Source organism: Hyperolius riggenbachi, chromosome 11 (assembly GCF_040937935.1).
Source record: "Hyperolius riggenbachi isolate aHypRig1 chromosome 11, aHypRig1.pri, whole genome shotgun sequence".
NCBI classification, from domain to species: Eukaryota; Metazoa; Chordata; class Amphibia; order Anura; family Hyperoliidae; genus Hyperolius; species Hyperolius riggenbachi.
In genome coordinates, this window is record NC_090656.1 from 228,929,241 (window position 1) to 228,950,431 (window position 21,191).

Below are 21,191 nucleotides of genomic sequence, written 5' to 3' on the forward strand. Positions count from 1 at the left end.
TAAAGAGAAATATTTTTTTTCCTTCAGTTTTAACAGCTTTTTTATGTTTATTTTTTTTTTTACCACTGTAATATCTATATGTTAAACCTTTGACTTCCACCTGTAGTGATCAGTTGTTGCTAGGGGATAGTTTGGTGCCCCAGTGCTCTACAGATGCATTGCTCTGCCATTGCCTAGCACTGCATACATACAGCACTGAGGTACTTGACCTGTCCCCCAAACAGCAATCGCATCCGATCATTACTGACATGCAGGCTGGGGATAATGGTCTGCTGCATGGCCAGCTAGTAGTGGAATACGGTATCCTTTGAATAGGGAAAGGCCAAACTGTGGGACTTGCCATACAAAAACTGATAAATGTTTCTGCATTTTTCCTACTAAAAAAAATAAATTAAAATAATAATTGGGGAAAATATAACCTGTGAAAAGCCTAGTAACTTGTCTTTAGTGTATATTATATTTTGAATGTATGGGCCCATATGCAAGTCACTTTTTCTCCTGAGTTACCTCCTAGAAGATAATTTTTTTTTTTTTTTTTAATATATTTTTTTTTCAAATAAGGTTTTAGCATTTTACAATTGAAAAAGCACTATCCAAATCATTTTGAGTATGTTCTTGCTTGCTGGGGGTTTAAAATGCATTTTCTAGCAAGGTGTGAAAATCTCACCTAGGAGAAAGTGAATTGCATATGGGCCATGGTGTAACAGCTCAGGAATGGGAAGTGGTGAAAATCTCACTTCCTTTGGTGTCTGATGGATTATTGTAGTGCATGGAAAATGGATGCCAGATGTGATACGGATGGCATTCATTATTATACTGACCAGTGAAGCCTGGTAAACTCTTTCAATTATTTGGCCAATTGCTGACCAATTTTTCCACCTCCATGTAGTAGAAGGACCCTTTCACTCTGGGGCGGTGCATCAAGTGAGGCTGCATTTCCACTTGTGCGGTGGGAATTGTCGCCTGAAAAATTTGCATGTGGATGCGAAATTTGCATGCAAGTCTATGAATTTTCATGCAAATTCGCATGGATGATGTATGTGAATTTAACCATGGCAGTGCTGGTGATTTTTTTTTTTTTTTTTTTTTTTTTTTTTCCCCATTGTTTCTATGCGAATTCACATGAAAATTTGCATACCCAAACCGTGTGCAAATTTCCTATTAAATACATTGTATGCGATTCGCATAGCGGTATGCGAATTCTGATGGCTCTGCCGTGCAAATTTTTTCTATTCAGAAAAATGCAAAGGAATCCTGACTGACAAGTGGAAACAGTCCCATTCACTTGTATTGCTATGCGAATTCACATGCGAAAAACGCATGCAAATTCGTGATAGTGGAAATGGGCCCTAAATGCACTGCTGCTGTAGTCCGTTACAAACCTATGGGGTAAATCACATTACCAGCGTTGCGGTCCCCCGGAAGTCCTCGCTCTGACACTGGTCCAGAACTACGTTACAGCGCAGTGACCTGAGTCAGCCCGTTAGTTGTTAGTAGTGTTGGGCGAACAGTGTTCGCCACTGTTCGGGTTCTGCAGAACATCACCCTGTTCGGGTGATGTTCGAGTTCGGCCAAACTGTTCGGGTTCGCCCGAACGGCTCAATGCTTGGCCGAACAGGGCCCCTGTTCGGCCGAACAGGGCCCCCTATGGGGTCGCAGGCATAAGGGGGGAGCATGCCCCGATCGCGGGGGGGGGGGGGGTCGGAAATTCCCCCCACCCCCTCCGTTAGCGCTCCCCCCTCTGCCCGCTTCCCCATACAAAAGTTTAAGGAAAGTAAAATAGTACCGGTGGTAGTGGCTGGCAGTGGCACTGTGAAGTGAGTGAGGAGGAGGAGTCCGGAGAGTGACGCGTTGAGGGAGGCTGGGCAGCGGGCGGTTCAGCGGTAGTACCCTTGTGGTACTTCCGCCCTTTCTCTGACCTCACGTCCTCTGCGTGATGACGCATACGAGGGTACGCGTGATGCGTACTCTCGTATGCAGAGGACGTGAGGTCAGAGAAAGGGCGGAAGTACCACACGGGTACTACCGCTGAAACGCCCGCTGCCCAGCCAGCTGGAGTGCCAAGGTTAGCCATCACTGGTCTATGGCGACATGAGTATTTGTAAAAACTTTCCAACGTGATGTAGTAGCACAGAAGTGTGTTTTTATAATACGCTTCCGTGCACTTCCTGCTTGGCCAGATGAGGAATACTGCGTAGTAACACGGTATTCTCCCGAAGGCCTGATCTAGGCGGCGGGGGCACCCTGCCTTTTTGCAGTGTGAAAACGGTCTAAGGGTCGACGGCTATGAAAACCGCATATGCGATTCTGCCTAGTGTGTTCCTACCTCCATACTACATGGAGGTGGTAAAATTGGTCAGTGATTAGCCAATTATAATGTAAAGGTGTGTGTACCCGGCTCAGATCTAAGCAAGATAACATTTTGTATTAGCTCAGAACCATTAGCATTATATTAAATATGTTGACTGGTCTGTCAGAAGGGTGGTGGATGGGTGAATTGGGTAGGAGAGGTTTCAGGGGTGTGCACTGGTTGGATCCAAGAAGTTTAATTACTACACAAAAAGTGAGATCTACTAGGTAAGACAAAAATCTCATAACCAATGTGATCAGATTAAAGACATATATTTTATTTATTTATCTTAAGGATTCTGTCAAGCTGATGGAACTGGTTAGGAGATTTTTGTCTACTAGTGGTCCCAAGGTAGCATTTCCAAATCTTCATGTGAAGATTGTTTGTGAACAGTAGTTTGGCAAATTGTACTATTAGTGGCCACCTTTTTTAAAGACTTCCTCATCTTCACTTCACCTTCTTGCCGGTCCAATTCCCGCCAGCAAGGGGGCAGCGCAGCACTTTTTTTTTTTTTTTTTTTTTCAAATCATGTAGCAAGCCCAGGGCCCTCGGTGGGCAGCGCGGCAGGTATCGGCGGGTAGCTGCTGCGATCACGTACCACACGCAGCTAGCAAACTGCTAGCTCCGTGTAGGAAGAAAAAAATTATGCAAATCGGTCCAGCGGGGCCTGAGAAATCCTCCTGCGCAGGTTACTCCGAGCTGAGCTCAGGATAACCGGCAAGGAGGTTAAAGGAATCAGGCAAAAAAAATCAGCGTTACTCACCTGGGGCTTTTTCCAGCCCCTTGCATCCGACTGTCCCACACCGACCGCTCCACTCTGCGCCACTGTGCCGGGCTCTCCGCATGGTGCAGAACTACTGTGCCAGCCCAGTGCACCACAGATAATGTGGCCATGATTGACAGCGGTGCTTCACGCAGGTGCAGTAAGTATGACTTAGAGGCAGTGGCGTTCCTACCGTCAAGCGACAGGAGCGGCCCGCCCCGGATGTCTTCATGTTAGGGGGTGACACCCGGAGCCCTGAGTTGCCGCCCCTGCCGCTGTGCTCTGCCTCGGCTCATCAACTCTGGTTGGGCTGTTCCCCCACCTACCTAAAACCCCACACACTGATACCTACCTACCTACAGACCCACCCAATGCCTGGGGACACCCTACTATCTATACTGGGGACACCTTACCACCTATACTGGCTGCACCTCACTACCTATACTGGGGGCACCCTACATATTTATGGGGCACCTTGTCACCTATGCTGGAGGTTGGTACTCACATCTGGCTATATAGTGGTTGCTCCACCCACATGTTATGGCCACACCCACTTTGCCTCAGAGGCGCTTACAATCTAATCCTACCATATTCATAGTCCTAGTCTAATGTCCTGCCATTTGTTTAGCTCTGACATCTCCTGCAGCACTTTACAGAGTACATAGTCATATCACTGACTGTCCTCAGAGGAGCTCATTATCTAATCCTGCCATAGTCCTAGTCTAATGTTCTACCATATTATTATGCATTTATATAGCATTGCAATCTTCTGTAGCACATTACAGAGTACATAATCATGTCACTGACTGTCCTCAGAGGAGCTCACAATCTAATCCTACCATAGTCATAGGCTAATGTCCTGCCATATTATGTATTTATATAGCACTGACATCTTCTGTAGCACTTTACAGAGTACATAGTCATAGTCATGTCACTGACTGTCCAAGGAGTTCACAATCTAAACCTACCAATATCTCGCTGTCACGCTCACTAATTTTCCTTTTTTGTTTATATGAATTTTTTTTTTGGGGGGGGGGGGGGGGTGTCTGTGGATAATTAGCACCGGGTGCCAAATACCTTGGGTACGCCACTGCATAGAGGTCGTCCTCTGCACTGTGCGGGGGAATCCGGGACAGCAGCGAAGAGAGCAGATCAGTCGGCGTGGGACAGTCTGCTGCAAGGGGCAAGAGGAAGCCCCAGGTGAGTAAGGTGTTTGTTTTTGTTTCCCCCCTGATGATTCCTTAAGTCAGATGGGGGTCAAACAATTTTTAATCATTTGGGTGCCAATGTTTCTATTTCGAGTTATTTCTCTTTTTTGTCTGTCTTGCACCTAGTCCAATGGGGTTAAAAATATTCCAGCGCACAATTTGAGGTGTATTTTGGTTTGCATGTGCTTGCATGCAAGACTTTCTGCATAATTTTGTTCTCCTTATCCATCAAAGGCATATGATTGGCCTGAAATGTAATCTACAGCAGGAATATAACCCCAAACGCACAGCCAAATTAAGTAAGAAGTATATTCAGCGTAATGAAGTCCTGGAAGTGATGGTATGGCCCCCACAGAGCCCTGATCTCCACATGGAGTGTGTCTGGGATTCCATGAAGAGACAGAAGGATGTGAGGAAGCCTAAAGCCACACACACCAACTTTTGATATAGAGTTTTCATCTGTTCATTCAATGCATTTTTTATATTTTTATTTTTTTGTATGTATTTATGTAAATGTCTAATATATACAGAATGATGAAGTTACAAATGCCAACATAATATTTATTTGTGTGTGCATATATTATGCATGAGTACACAATATGTGTATAGTATGTATACACAATACATGTTAAATGTATGAATATAGATATACTATGCATACACAATACGTTTGTCTATAGTGTGTATACTTTGTGTGTATGTATACTCGATATGTTAGTGTATCTTATGTGTTTATATACTATGTATACACACAAATGTTTGTACATGTATGTGTATATATAATGAATACACAATGTTTGTATATAGTGTGTGTACACTATGCATACACAATACATATTTGTATATACTATGCAGTATGTATACACAATAAATGTTTATATAATTATATGATGTATTAATATAGTGTATATACTATATATACACATTACATGTTGGGGTATATACAATATGTTTGTATATATTGTGAGTGTGTGTATATATATATATATATATATATATATATATATATATATATATATATATATATATATATATATATATATATATATATATATATATATATATATATATATATATATATATATATATATATATATATATATATATTTTGCATGTAGTATGTATACTCAATACATGTTAGTGTATATTATGTGTGTATACTCTATGCACACACAATATGTGTTTGTGTATATACTATGTATACACAATATGTTTGTATATTTTGTGTGTATGCACAATACATGTTTGTATATTTTGTGTATGCACAATACATGTTTGTATATACTCGATACATGTTAGTGTATATTATGTGTGTATACTCTATGCACACACAATATGTGTTTGTGTATATACTATGTATACACAATATGTTTGTATATTTTGTGTGTATACACAATATGTTTGTATATTTTGTGTGTATGCACAATACATGTTTGTATATTTTGTGTATGCACAATACATGTTTGTATATTTTGTGTATGCACAATACATGTTTGTATATTTTGTGTATGCACAATACATGTTTGTATATTTTGTGTATGCACAATACATGTTTGTATATTTTGTGTATGCACAATACATGTTTGTATATTTTGTGTATGCACAATACATGTTTGTATATACTCGATACATGTTAGTGTATATTATGTGTGTATACTCTATGCACACACAATATGTGTTTGTGTATATACTATGTATACACAATATGTTTGTATATTTTGTGTGTATGCACAATACATGTTTGTATATTTTGTGTATGCACAATACATGTTTGTATATTTTGTGTATGCACAATACATGTTTGTATATACTCGATACATGTTAGTGTATATTATGTGTTTATATACTATGTATACACGCAATACATGTTTGTACACAGAGCCGGGACAAGGTCCTCCAGCACCCAAGGCTAAGACACCAAAGTGCACCCCCCCATCCCTCCCAACCCAGCTGCCACATACTGATTGCTATTAGAATAAGAGGTGCCCCAGGGCCCCCAACACCTTAATCTCTAGTCATCTGGCTTGCAGTCACTGCCATGTATCCCCTTTTCTTATTTCTCTTTGCTTCTAAAAAAAATAGGGGAACAATAGCTGAGTGAGTTGTGCGCCCCCTCCTACACTGTGCGCTAAGGCTGTAGCCTCTCTCACCTCTGCCTCGGGATGGCCCTGTTTGTACATACATGTGTATATACTATGAATACACAATGTTTGTATATATTGTGTGTATTCTATGCATACACAATGCATGTTTGTATATACTGTCTGTATGTAGTATGTATACACAATACATGTTTGTGTAATTATATAATGTATGAATATAGTGTATATACTATGTATACAGTCCTGGCCTAAAGTTTTTTTGAGACTGTCAAAAATATGAATTTTCACAAAGTTTGCTGCTAAACTGCTTTTAGCTCTTTGTTTCAGTTGTTTGTGGTGTACTGAAATATAATTATAAGCACTTCATATGTTTCAAAGGCTTTTGTTGACAATCACATGATATTTATGTAGAGACTCAGTGTAATGATCCGCTCAGCTGTCTGCACAGGCAGACAGCTGTTTGACCATTCTTTAGGTCTGAATGCTACAGGTCTCTAAGAGACCTGTCTTCACTTTGCAAGTTTCAGAGTTGCTCTGCTGAGGAATTTGCATATACTTGTCATGCAAATTGCCTAGCTTGCAGTATAAATACCTTTTGCTCTCAGAATCCCTTGCTGGTCATAGAGGTTTGTTCCTGTTTAACTCACCTGGAGTGTCAGCCATTGCTATCTCAGTGTAGCTAATTCTCGGGGAGTGCTCCTTGCATTCCTATTTAGTGCAGTCAGCTAGTGTATATTTGTACTGCCTATTCTGTCTTGTGTGTGCGATTGCATGGTCACCAGCGGTTGGCGATAGTGAATCGTTCTGTCTTGAACTTAGATCGCATTTGCCCTAGCATTAGTGGCGATGGATCTTTCTGGTCCGTGTATTGGAGTATAACCTTGGCTGCAGTTGCTACTGGTTACTCCTCCTGTCTTGCGATTGTTTTGTCGCCAGCGGCGGTCGACAAGAAATTGTTATGTCTGTTTGGATCGCATCCGCTCTAGCGCTAGCAGCGGTGGTTCCTTCTGTATCCTGTCTTAGGGGTAATAGCCAGAGCAGCGGTTGCTACTGGTAGCCCCATCTGTCTGTCTTGTCTGGTACGAACGCTTGCTGTAGGCTCGGTAAGGAACAGTTTAGCAAGCGTTCTCTATTTCGTGTTTGTGTTTCATTGGTTAGTTAGGGTGACACGCTTATCACTGGGGGCCTAACGTGCGGTGATTATGTTTAAATGTGTCTGCTGTTGCAAATGAGTGTGGTGTTCGTGTTTAGCTAGCGTTAGTTATTTTCCTTGATGTTCTGATCTTGGTTATTTGCTGTGTCTTTGCTACCCTTGTGCTCTGTCCTGCTCAGTCTTGTCACTATTGGCAATCGCCATTCTTGCGGTTGCGTTCCAACTTTGTTTCCGCTGTTGTGTGTTCACCGTCGCTGGGTGGCACCTAGATTGGTGGACACACATACATTCTATCTCTGTGCTTACTTTTCTCTCTACAGGTGCATTGCACCAAATCTGAGTCCTATCGTTTAATACTCTTGTGGAGGACTTCCGCAGTATCAGCGCATATCTTGTGCGCTGACCACGGAGATATTCCACAATTGTTACACTCAGTATTTGCAGTGTTCGCCCTTCTGTTTCAGGACCTCTGCAAATCTCTGGGTCAAATCTTGACTGATGGCTACCCATTCTTTCATAATCACTTATTTGAGTTTCTCAGAATTAGTTGGTTTTTCTTTGTCCACCCGCCTCTTGAGGAATGATCACAAGTTCTTAATGCAATTAAGATCTGTAGCGTTTCCAGACCACGGACCCAAAATTTCAATGTTTTGGTGTCCGAGCCACTTAGTTATCACTTGCCTTATGACAGTGTTCCATTGTGCTGGAAGATGCATTGTTCATCACCAAACTGTTATTGGATTGTTGGAAGAAGTTGCTGTTGGAGGGTGTTTTGGTACCATTCTTTATTTGTGGCTGTGTTATTTTTTTTTTGGGGGGGGGGGGGGGGGGGGCAAAATTGTGAGTGAGCCCACTCCCTTGGATGAGCAGCAGCCCCACACATGAATGGTGTCAGGATGCTTTACTGTTGGCATGACACAGAACTGATGGTAGTGCTCACCTTTTTCTTCTCCTGACCAGCCTTTTTCCAGATGCCCCAAACAATTGGAAAGGGGCTTCATTAAAAAATATGACTTTGCACCAGTCATCAGCAGTCCAGTCACCATACTTTCTGCAGAAGATCAATCTGTCCCTGATGTTTTTTGGGGGCAGAGAAGTGGCTTCTTTGCTGTCCTGCTTGACACCAGGCCATCTTCCAAAATTCTTCACCTTACGATGCATGCAGATGCATTCACATCTCCCTGCTGCCATTCCTGAGCAACCTCTGCACTGGTTGCACTCTGATCCTGCAGCTGAAACCTCTTTAGGAGACCATCTTTGCGCTTGGTGGACTTTCTGGGACGCCCTGAAGCCTTCTGTACCTCTTTTCTTAACGTTCTTGTTGATCGTATAAATTGTTGATTTAGGTGCAATCTTAGTAGCCACAATATCCTTGCCTGTGAAGCCATTTTTAGGCTATGCAACGATGGCTGCATGAGTTTCTTTGCTAGTCACCATGGTTAACAATGGCAGGTCAATAATTTCAAGCATCACCCTCCTCTTTACATGTCAAGTCTGCCATTCTAACCCAATCAGCCTAATGATCTCCAGCCTTGTGCTCAACATTCTCACCTGAGTTAACAAGACAATTACTGGAATGTTCTTAGGCCCTGTTCACATCACAAACGCGGATAGCCATGCGTGCGGAATGCAATGTATGCAAACGCACGCCATCCATGTTTGTGTGCGTTGTGTGGCTGATCCCATCACTGAAAAGTGCATGGGACAGCCACGCGTTTTTGCAAAAAATGTGTGCAACATGTGTTCCTGTGCTGCTCAGGTCTGGAACGCATGCAGTGTTAACATCAAACAGTGCACTCTATGCACTGTCTGATGTTGTGCGTGTCGGCCTCCCACGCGCGTTTCCAAAACGCGGCTAGAAACCCGTGCAGTGTGAACGGTGCCTCAGCAGGTTCTTTAATGACAGCAATGAAATGCAGTGGAAACTAAAGGGTTTTTTTTTTTTTTTTTTATATGGCAAAGGACTATGCAATTCATCTGAGCATTTTTCATAACTGTATGGGGTATATGCAAATTGTTGTTATAAAAACTTAAGCACCAACTTTTATCATTTCCAATATTTTTGACAGTCTCTGCTTTTGGCCAGGACAGTATATGTATGTGTATCTGTGTAGGTCTGTTTGTCTAGGTAGGTATTTATCTGTCTATGTATGTGTTTATTTATTGTATTTATAAAGTGCCAACACATTATGCAGCACTGGACATTAATTTAGGTGAACAGAACAGAACAGAACAGAACAGAACAGAACAGAACAGAACAGAACAGAACAGAACAGAACAGAACAGAACAGAACAGAACAGAACAGAACAGAACAGAACAGAACAGAACAGAACAGAACAGAACAGAACAGAACAGAACAGAACAGAACAGAACAGAACAGAACAGAACAGAACAGAACAGAACAGAACAGAACAGAACAGAACAGAACAGAACAGAACAGAACAGAACAGAACAGAACAGAACAGAACAGAACAGAACAGAACAGAACAGAACAGAACAGAACAGAACAGAACAGAACAGAACAGAACAGAACAGAACAGAACAGAACAGAACAGAACAGAACAGAACAGAACAGAACAGAACAGAACAGAACAGAACAGAACAGAACAGAACAGAACAGAACCCAGAGTAAAGACAGGAAGCAGTAATGGCCTGGAGGTGCCTGGCTGGGCCCGACCCGCGGTCCGCAGCGTCGGCACCCCAGGCCTGCGGCCTGGAGGTGCCTGGCTGGGCCCGACCCGCGGTCCGCAGCGTCGGCACCCCAGGCCTGCGGCCTGGAGGTGCCTGGCTGGGCCCGACCCGCGGTCCGCAGCGTCGGCACCCCAGGCCTGCGGCCTGGAGGTGCCTGGCTGGGCCCGACCCGCGGTCCGCAGCGTCGGCACCCCAGGCCTGCGGCCTGGAGGTGCCTGGCTGGGCCCGACCCGCGGTCCGCAGCGTCGGCACCCCAGGCCTGCGGCCTGGAGGTGCCTGGCTGGGCCCGACCCGCGGTCCGCAGCGTCGGCACCCCAGGCCTGCGGCCTGGAGGTGCCTGGCTGGGCCCGACCCGCGGTCCGCAGCGTCGGCACCCCAGGCCTGCGGCCTGGAGGTGCCTGGCTGGGCCCGACCCGCGGTCCGCAGCGTCGGCACCCCAGGCCTGCGGCCTGGAGGTGCCTGGCTGGGCCCGACCCGCGGTCCGCAGCGTCGGCACCCCAGGCCTGCGGCCTGGAGGTGCCTGGCTGGGCCCGACCCGCGGTCCGCAGCGTCGGCACCCCAGGCCTGCGGCCTGGAGGTGCCTGGCTGGGCCCGACCCGCGGTCCGCAGCGTCGGCACCCCAGGCCTGCGGCCTGGAGGTGCCTGGCTGGGCCCGACCCGCGGTCCGCAGCGTCGGCACCCCAGGCCTGCGGCCTGGAGGTGCCTGGCTGGGCCCGACCCGCGGTCCGCAGCGTCGGCACCCCAGGCCTGCGGCCTGGAGGTGCCTGGCTGGGCCCGACCCGCGGTCCGCAGCGTCGGCACCCCAGGCCTGCGGCCTGGAGGTGCCTGGCTGGGCCCGACCCGCGGTCCGCAGCGTCGGCACCCCAGGCCTGCGGCCTGGAGGTGCCTGGCTGGGCCCGACCCGCGGTCCGCAGCGTCGGCACCCCAGGCCTGCGGCCTGGAGGTGCCTGGCTGGGCCCGACCCGCGGTCCGCAGCGTCGGCACCCCAGGCCTGCGGCCTGGAGGTGCCTGGCTGGGCCCGACCCGCGGTCCGCAGCGTCGGCACCCCAGGCCTGCGGCCTGGAGGTGCCTGGCTGGGCCCGACCCGCGGTCCGCAGCGTCGGCACCCCAGGCCTGCGGCCTGGAGGTGCCTGGCTGGGCCCGACCCGCGGTCCGCAGCGTCGGCACCCCAGGCCTGCGGCCTGGAGGTGCCTGGCTGGGCCCGACCCGCGGTCCGCAGCGTCGGCACCCCAGGCCTGCGGCCTGGAGGTGCCTGGCTGGGCCCGACCCGCGGTCCGCAGCGTCGGCACCCCAGGCCTGCGGCCTGGAGGTGCCTGGCTGGGCCCGACCCGCGGTCCGCAGCGTCGGCACCCCAGGCCTGCGGCCTGGAGGTGCCTGGCTGGGCCCGACCCGCGGTCCGCAGCGTCGGCACCCCAGGCCTGCGGCCTGGAGGTGCCTGGCTGGGCCCGACCCGCGGTCCGCAGCGTCGGCACCCCAGGCCTGCGGCCTGGAGGTGCCTGGCTGGGCCCGACCCGCGGTCCGCAGCGTCGGCACCCCAGGCCTGCGGCCTGGAGGTGCCTGGCTGGGCCCGACCCGCGGTCCGCAGCGTCGGCACCCCAGGCCTGCGGCCTGGAGGTGCCTGGCTGGGCCCGACCCGCGGTCCGCAGCGTCGGCACCCCAGGCCTGCGGCCTGGAGGTGCCTGGCTGGGCCCGACCCGCGGTCCGCAGCGTCGGCACCCCAGGCCTGCGGCCTGGAGGTGCCTGGCTGGGCCCGACCCGCGGTCCGCAGCGTCGGCACCCCAGGCCTGCGGCCTGGAGGTGCCTGGCTGGGCCCGACCCGCGGTCCGCAGCGTCGGCACCCCAGGCCTGCGGCCTGGAGGTGCCTGGCTGGGCCCGACCCGCGGTCCGCAGCGTCGGCACCCCAGGCCTGCGGCCTGGAGGTGCCTGGCTGGGCCCGACCCGCGGTCCGCAGCGTCGGCACCCCAGGCCTGCGGCCTGGAGGTGCCTGGCTGGGCCCGACCCGCGGTCCGCAGCGTCGGCACCCCAGGCCTGCGGCCTGGAGGTGCCTGGCTGGGCCCGACCCGCGGTCCGCAGCGTCGGCACCCCAGGCCTGCGGCCTGGAGGTGCCTGGCTGGGCCCGACCCGCGGTCCGCAGCGTCGGCACCCCAGGCCTGCGGCCTGGAGGTGCCTGGCTGGGCCCGACCCGCGGTCCGCAGCGTCGGCACCCCAGGCCTGCGGCCTGGAGGTGCCTGGCTGGGCCCGACCCGCGGTCCGCAGCGTCGGCACCCCAGGCCTGCGCATTTTCAGCTGCTTTCTGATAATTCTAAAATAATGTGGAGAACTGCAGTGCGTTTTTTGAACTCTTGGAGTGCTGTTGAGTAGACAGGTAGTGCATAAAAAGGCTATCTTATGCTGTGTGTCCAAATGAAACATTTGCTTCCCAGTCTCTATTGCAGCTGCAGTAATGTAAATCTGCTGCTCCTCCCTCTTTCCATGGTATATCAGCCTCCACTGCTCGTCACCAGTAGTTCTCACCTCTCATCTCTCACAATTGAACAAATTTCCTCCAACCATGCTCCAGCGGACCAGAGTCCATCACATTGTTGTGATAGTTAGGACGGCATGGTCATATTAGTAAACAGAAATTACAGCTTGACTCACTGAACCACATGGCAGCAGCAGCCAGCTCTGTAAGGGCGAGTTCACATTGGGAGCACAAATCGTGAATTGATTTTGTGGCACAATTTAAAGTTTTTACTGTGATGTGAGTTCCGCTCAATAGAATGAGAATCGCTGCTCCACCTATGCTAATGCCTATGAGAAGTGGAAAAAAACTATGGATCACAGCCTAGGGCCAATTTGGGAAGGGGGAGGGAGCAATAACTATAGAAATAAAAAATAAAAAAACTAGCAATCGCAGCAGCTATCACAGGCCACTAAAAGAAAGGCCTATTTGTGTGAAGAAATGGAGGTAAGTTTCTTTTGTTTGCTAAGCTGTATGGCCCTGCAGTGAGCTGTTAAAGCTGCAGAGTGCAGAAGTGTGAAACATTGCATGGTTGCGAGGGGGGTGTAAGCCTGTAGCCCTCAACTGCCCCCCCCCCCACCCCCCCACTCCTCCAGTGACTCTAGCTGGGTTGTTGGACACTTTGTACACTTTTTTTTTTTTTTTTTTTTTTTTTTTTTAAGTAATTGCGGCTGCAGGGAAATCGTGAAGGTTTTTGAAATGTGCCTATCATTAGTCAATGGGGCATCACAATGTTTTGTGATGTTCAGCCACTCCTAATCACCGGCAACTGCTAACAAGGCTTAGTCATATACAGTGCTGCCCATCATTATTCATCCACCTGGGAAATTATGACTTTACTAGGGATGGTCGGAAAATTCCGTGGAATTATTAATTCCGTGATTCCGACCGGAATTAGCTAATTCCGATTCCGGTGGTCGGAACGGAATTCCTATACCTCTTAAACGGAATTCCGCGAAAATTTTATAATTCCGACGGAATTTTCCGGAATGACACCCAAAAAATCTCTCCCTCCTCCTCCTCCTCCTCCTCCTCCTCCTCCTCCTCCTCCTCCTTACAGTAGTAGATTACAACATAACAGCTGTTGTAATCTACTCAACAGACAGAAATCAGCGGCTCTCTGCAGTTGGTTTATGGACCGTCATGGCTAAGACAAAGGACCTCTGGACCTACTACACTATATTGCCCCTCGGTCTCTCCCCACTCTTTTTGAACCAGACAATAAGGGCCCTCTCACAGTATAAAGCATGTAGGAAGGGGGAAATTGTTTTCCTGTGCACTTGTACTTTGCAATTGTACCAGCAGTAAAAGTTGTATTGAATGGTGTTGTATGGCGTTATGGCAGAAATGCCATATTCAGAAAATGGGATCAGCTGTTCTAGGGATCTGAGATCAGCGCTGGTGTCCTTGCGGTTGCATGTGGCTCAATAATCAGATGGAAACGCATGCAGTGTGAAAGAGGCCGCATACTTCCTGCTGGTGTTTGGAACTGAATAATCCTCTCTGTATGTGCAGCTGCTGGCATTATTCTGACATCTGTAGCAGCCAATCAGGAGCCAGATCTGCCTGAACAGGTTAAATTCTGCAATGTGTGATGTGGAGGAGAATATATTCCTGCGATGGTGCTGTGCTCATACAGAAGTCATTCAACTGTAACTAGCAACATAATGACAGCTCAGGAAAGCCTTTGTTCTGTGTGTTTAGGTGGGAGCCGTGAACGTCTCTAGTTCAGAATCATCCCGATGGTGGCAGACCGTGCTGAGCGAGAGGAAGATGGCAGCCCGGAGATTGTATCGAGCGGTAACATCTTGGGATAATTTATGGAGTGCAAACAGGCACGAGACCTGATTGTCAACCTGCAGATGTCCTGTATGGAGCCGGTGAGCAGAGAGGTGTGCGCACAAAGGTTTAAAGGTGAGCGAACGAGACTGCGACTCACTAGATCCATATGTGTGTGACTGCGGGACATAGTGAGTCCTGCTGATGCAGAATCTGTTTGGGGTAGAGGTGGAGGGGGATTTCTGGGGTAATAGATTGAACTCTGCGCTTGGGGATTAGGCGGGGGTAGGAGACGAGAAGCCTGTATGTTCCTTGTCTGAGTCTCACCATCCTCTCTTCTTTCATTGTAGTTATTATGGACAATTATCAGGAGCAGCTTCACCATCTGGATCCACATCTAGGTAAGTTATTTTCATAACCATAGACAATAGAGTCAAGGCCAGCAAGGCACCTCCAGGCCATAGAGAAATGTTGCTAATGTTAATAACAGTGTAGAGCCAGTTGACACTTCACTTTGTAAACAGATCACTTTGTGATCAGGTCCGCTATATCAGGATCATGGCTTCAAAGTGATAGATTCAGATCAGGGTCATGGCTACAGAGTCATTGCTTCAGATCAGGTTCATGGTGTCAGATCAGGGTCAGGACTCCAGTTAGTGGCTCAGATAAGTCATGCCTTCGAGTCGTGGGTTCAGAACCTGGTCATGGCTACAGTGTTGTGGGTTCAGATCAGGGGTGTGGCTGCAGAGTCATTGGTTGAGATCAGGATCATGGCTACTGAGTCATGGGTTCAGATCAAGGTCATGGTGTCGGTCATGGGTTCAGATCAGTCATGGGTTCAGATCAGTCATGGGTTCAGATCAGTCATGGGTTCAGATCAGTCATGGGTTCAGATCAGTCATGGGTTCAGATCAGTCATGGGTTCAGATCAGTCATGGGTTCAGATCAGTCATGGGTTCAGATCAGTCATGGGTTCAGATCAGTCATGGGTTCAGATCAGTCATGGGTTCAGATCAGAGTCATGGGTTCAGATCAGAGTCATGGGTTTAGATCAGGATAATGGTGTTTACATTTCTGATGCCTATTATAATTTGTGGACCCATTCAGTTATAAAGTTTTTATTATTACTATTTAGTATTTATATAGCTCCGACACCTTATGCAGAGCTGTACACAGTATATTGTCTTGTCACTTAAAGAGGAATGTTAACCAAGGAATAAACTCCATTCCAGTCAGTAGCTGATGCCCCCTTTCCCATGAGAAATATTTACCTTTTCTCTAATAGATCATCAGGGGGGTCTGTTCGGCTGATATTGTGGTGAAACCCCTTCCACAGTGTAATGTCATGACCATGGTCTTGACCGTTTGCTAATTGAGAACCTCATTGCATTGTGGGAAATGACGGCTTTTTCCAACTGTCAAGCAAGCAATATTTCACTCTGTGCATAGAACTCTCAGTAATGAACATTCCACATAGATCACCTGGCAGAACTAAACACGCCAACACCAGTGATACATTTCAGAATGTTAACCAGGGAGAGGAAAGATTTTACAATGGGCAAATGCTGACTAAATAATCTGTCTCAGCTTGGTGGATTTCATGTAGCTGAGACACTAATTACCCCACCTTTACATAAGTGAGGTTGCCTGCAAACCATGCACTTTTGGGGAGTCACAAGGACAGGTTTGAGAAACTCACAATAAGCAATTTTGTTATTTTCACTACAATTCCTATTTAACCACTTGAGGACCACAGTCTTTATGCCCCTTAAGGACCACAGCCTTTTTCTCCATTCAGACCACTGCAGCTTTCACGGTTTATTGCTCGGTCATACAACCTACCACCTGAATGAATTTCACCTTCTTTTCTTGTCACTAATACAGCTTTCTTCTGGTGCTATTTGATTGCTCCTGCGAGTTTTAGTTTTTATTATATTCATCAAAAAAGGCATGAATTTTGTCAAAAAAATGACTTAACTTTCTGTGCTGACATTTTTCAAATAAAGTAAACTTTCCTATACATTTAAGCGCGAAAGTTATTCTGCTACATGTCTCTGATAAAAAAAAAAAACATTCAGTGTATATTTATTGGGTAAAAGTTATAACGTTTACAAACTATGGTGCCAAAAGTTAATTTTCCCATTTGGAAGCATCTCTGACTTTTCTGACCACCTGTCATGTTTCGTGAGGTGCTAAAATTCTAGGATGGTATAAATACCCCCAAATGACCCCATTTTGGAAAGAAGACATCCCAAAGTATTCACTGAGAAGCATGGTGAGTTCATAGAAGATTTTATTTTTGTCACAAGTTAGCGGAAAATGACACTTTGTGACAAAAAAATAAAAAATAAAAGTTTCCATTTCTTCTAACTTGCGACCAAAAAAAAATGAAATCTGCCACGGACTCACTATGCTCCTCTCTGAATACCTTGAAGTGTCTACTTTCCAAAATGGGGTCATTTGTGGGGTGTGTTCACTGTCCTGCCATTTTGGGGGGTGCCTAATTGTAAGCACCCCTGTAAAGCCTAAAGGTGCTCATTGGACTTTGGGCCCCATAGCGCAGTTAGGCTGCAAAAAAGTGCCACACATGTGGTATTGCTGTACTCAGGAGAAGTAGTACAATGTGTTTTGGGGTGTATTTTTACACATACCCATGCTGGGTGGGAGAAATATATCTGTAAATGACAATTGTTTGATTTATTTTTTTTTACACATAGTTGTCCATTTACAGAGATATTTCTCCCACTCAGCATTGGTATGTGTAAAACTACACCTCAAAACACATTATACTACTTCTCCTGAATACGGCGATACCACATGTGTGGCACTTTTTTGCACCCTAACTGCGCTAAGGGGCCCAAAGTCCAATGAGTACCTTTAGGATTTCACAGGTCATTTTGCGACATTTGGTTTCAAGACTACTCCTCACAGTTTAGGGCCCCTAAAATGCTAGGGCAGTATAGGAACCCCACAAATGACCCTATTTTAGAAAGAAGACACCAAAAGGTATTCAGTTAGGAGTATGGTGAGTTCATAGAAGGTGTTTTTTTTTTTTTTGTCACAAGTTAGCGGAAATTGATTTTAATAGTTTATTTTTTTCACAGTGTCATTTTCCGCTAACTTGTGACAAAAAAAACCCTCTTCTATGAACTCACCATACTCCTAACCAGTGGCGTAGCAATAAGTATAGCAACCATAGCGTTGCTACGGGGCCCTACGCCACAGGGGGCCCACCTGCCCGTACATCAGTTTTTTTTTTTTTTCGTTTTTTTTTTTTTTTTAATGTCGGTCCTGTCCGGGGCCCCCACCCCACCCCCCATACTTTTAGAGCTGCGGGCCCCCCCCTCCCTGGCCCTCCTCCTCTGATAAGGTGGCTGTGAGGAGGGGGACTACTTGGGCGCAATGATACTCCTGGCGGCCGGCCCGACAGTTACTCTATAGTTCCGGCTTCCGGCCAGCCAGGGAGAAGGAGGAGTGACGTCCTATGCGCGTGCGAGGGAGGGAGCGGACTGCTCAGGGTGCTGTGCCTGTTGGACTGGAGGAGGCCAGAGCGGAGGAGAGCGGAGCGACCCGACCCGGCCCCACCCCACCGTGACCGTCCCACGCAAGCTGCCCGCAAGTAAATGAATACATGTGCCTGGCTGGCTGGTGCTGCTGGCTGCTGTGGAGCACGGTCGGAGGTGGGTGGGTGCTGGGGAACGGCCTGGCCGGGGGACTTGCTGTCTGCTGTGTGTGGGGGGATGGGGGAAACAGAGAAGTGCTGGCTGCTGGGGGGGGGGGGGGGGGAGAGAGAGAGGTGCTGTGTGCGTGTGAGGGGGGGGGGGATGGGGGAGAGAAGTGCTGGCTGCTGTGGGGTGGATGGGGGAGAGAGAGGTGCTGTGCGTGTGTGTGTGTGTGTGGGGGGGGGGGAGGGGGGAGAAACGTGCTGGCTGCTGTGGGGTGGATGGGGGAGAGAGAGGGGTGCTGGCTGCTGTGTGGGGGGGGGGATGGGAGAGAGGGGTGCTGGCTGCTGTGTGTGGTGGGGGGGATGGGGGAGACAGAGAGGTGCTGGCTGCTATGGGGGGGGGGGATGGGGGAGACAGAGAGGTGCTGGCTGCTGCCCCCACATAGTGATTGTCTGGTGAATGCTCCCCCCACATAGCGATTATTGTCTGCCGAATGGTCCCCCCCCATAGCGATTATTGTCTGGTGAATTGCCCTCCATAGCGATTGTCTGGTGAATGCTCCCCCCACATAGCGATTATTGTCTGGTGAATGCTCCCCCCAAATAGCGATTATTGTCTGGCGAATGGTCCTCCCCATAGCGATTATTGTCTGGTGAATGGCCCACCCATAGCGATTGTCTGGTGAATGCCCCCCCCCCATAGCGAGCGATTGTCTGGTGAATGCTCCCCCCACATAGCGATTATTGTCTGGTGAATGCCCCCCCCATAGTAAGCGATTATTGTCTGGTGGATGCTCCCCCCACATAGCGATTATTGTCTGGTGGATGCTACCCACATAGCAAATATTTTCTGGTGAATGCTCCCTGCATAACGATTATTTTCTGGTGAAATGCTGCCCACTTTACGATTTCTGGTGAAATGATGCCCGCATAATGCTTATTTTCTGGTGAAATGCTGCTCTCTTTACGATTATTTTATGGTGAAATACTGCCCACTTTACGATTAATTTCTGGTGAAATGCTGCTCTCTTCACAAATATTTTATGGTGAAATGCTGCTATCTTTACGATTAATTTATGGTGAAATGCTGCTCTCTTTATGATTAATTCAGTACTGTAGAGTCGCAGTCAAGGAGTCGGAGTCGGGGGAATTTTGGGCACCCGGAGTCGGAGTCGTTGATTTCATAAACTTCGGAGTCGGATGATTTCTGTACAAAATCCACAGCCCTGTTAAGTATTAGACTAAGGAGTCGGAGCCATTTTGGGTACTCGGAGTTGGAGTCGTGGTTTCATAAACTGAGGAGTCGGAATTGGAGTCGGAAGATTTTTGTACCGACTCCACAGCCCTGGATTAATTTATGGTGTAATGCTGCTCTCTTTACAATTAATTTATGGTGAAAGGCTGCCCTCTCTACGATTATTTTATGGTGAAATGCTGCCCACTTTACGATTATTTTCTGGTGAAATGGCGGTGGGGATGGCGGCGCGGGGGGTGGGGGGGGGCCATACAAAAAATTTGCTATGGGGCCCAGTCATTTCTAGCTACGCCCCTGCTCCTAACTGAATACCTTTTGGTGTCTTCTTTCTAAAATGGGGTGATTTGTGGGGTTCCTATACTGCCCTGGCATTTTAGGGGCCCTAAACTGTGAGGAGTAGTCTTGAAACAAAAATGTTGCAAAATGACCTGTGAAATCCTAAAGGTACTCATTGGACTTTGGGCCCCTTAGCGCACTTAGGTTGCAAAAAAGTGCCACACGTGGTACCGCCGTACTCAGGAGAAGTAGTATAAGGTGTTTTGGGGTGTACTTTTAACATACCCATGCTGGGTGGGAGAAATATCTCTGTGAGTGACAATTTTTTATATATACATATATATATATATATATATATATATATATATATATATATATATATATATATATATATATATATATATATATATATATATATATATATATATATATATATATATATATATATATATATATATATATATATATATATATATATATATATATATATATATATATATATATATATATATATATATATATATATATAATTTTTTTTTTTTTTTTTATTATTATTATTATTATATTATTTTTACACACACAATTGTCCATTTACAGGGAGATTTCTCCCACCCAACATGTGTATGTGTAAAAATACACCCCAAAACACAATATACTACTTCTCCTGAGTACAGCAATACCACATGTGTGACACTGATTTTTGCAGCCTAGGTGCGCTAAGGGGCCCAACATCCTATCCACAGGTCATTTTGAGGCATTTGTTTTCTAGACTACTCTTCACGGTTTTGGGCCTCTAAAATGCCAGGGCAGTATAGGAACCCCACAAGTGACCCCATTTTAGAAAGAAGACACCCCAAGGTATTCCGTTAGGTGTATGGTGAGTTCATAGAAGATTTTATTTTTTGTCACAAGTTAGTGAAAATGACACTTTGTGAAAAAAAACAATAAAAATCAATTTCTGCTAACTTGACCAAAAAAAAAAAAAAAATATTCTATGAACTAGTCATACACCTAACAGATAACATTGGGGTGTCTTTTTTTCTACAATGGGGTCACTTGTAGGGTTCCTATACTGCCCTGGCATTTTAGAGGCCCAAAACCGTGAGTAGTCTGGAAACCAAATGTCTCAAAATGACTGTTCAGGGGTATAAGCATATGCAAATTTTGATGACAGGTGGTCTATGAGGGGGCAAATTTTGTGGAACCGGTCATAAGCAGGGTGGCTTCTTAGATGACAGGTTGTATTGGGCTTGATCTGATGGATAGGAGTGCTAGGGGGGTGACAGGAGGTGATTAATGGGTGTCTCAGGGGGTGGTTAGAGGGGAAAATAGAAGCAATCAATGCACTGGGGAGGTGATCGGAAGCGGGTCTGAGGGGGATCTGAGGGTTTGACCGAGTGATCAGGAGCCCACACGGGGCAAATTAGGGCCTGATTTGATGGGTAG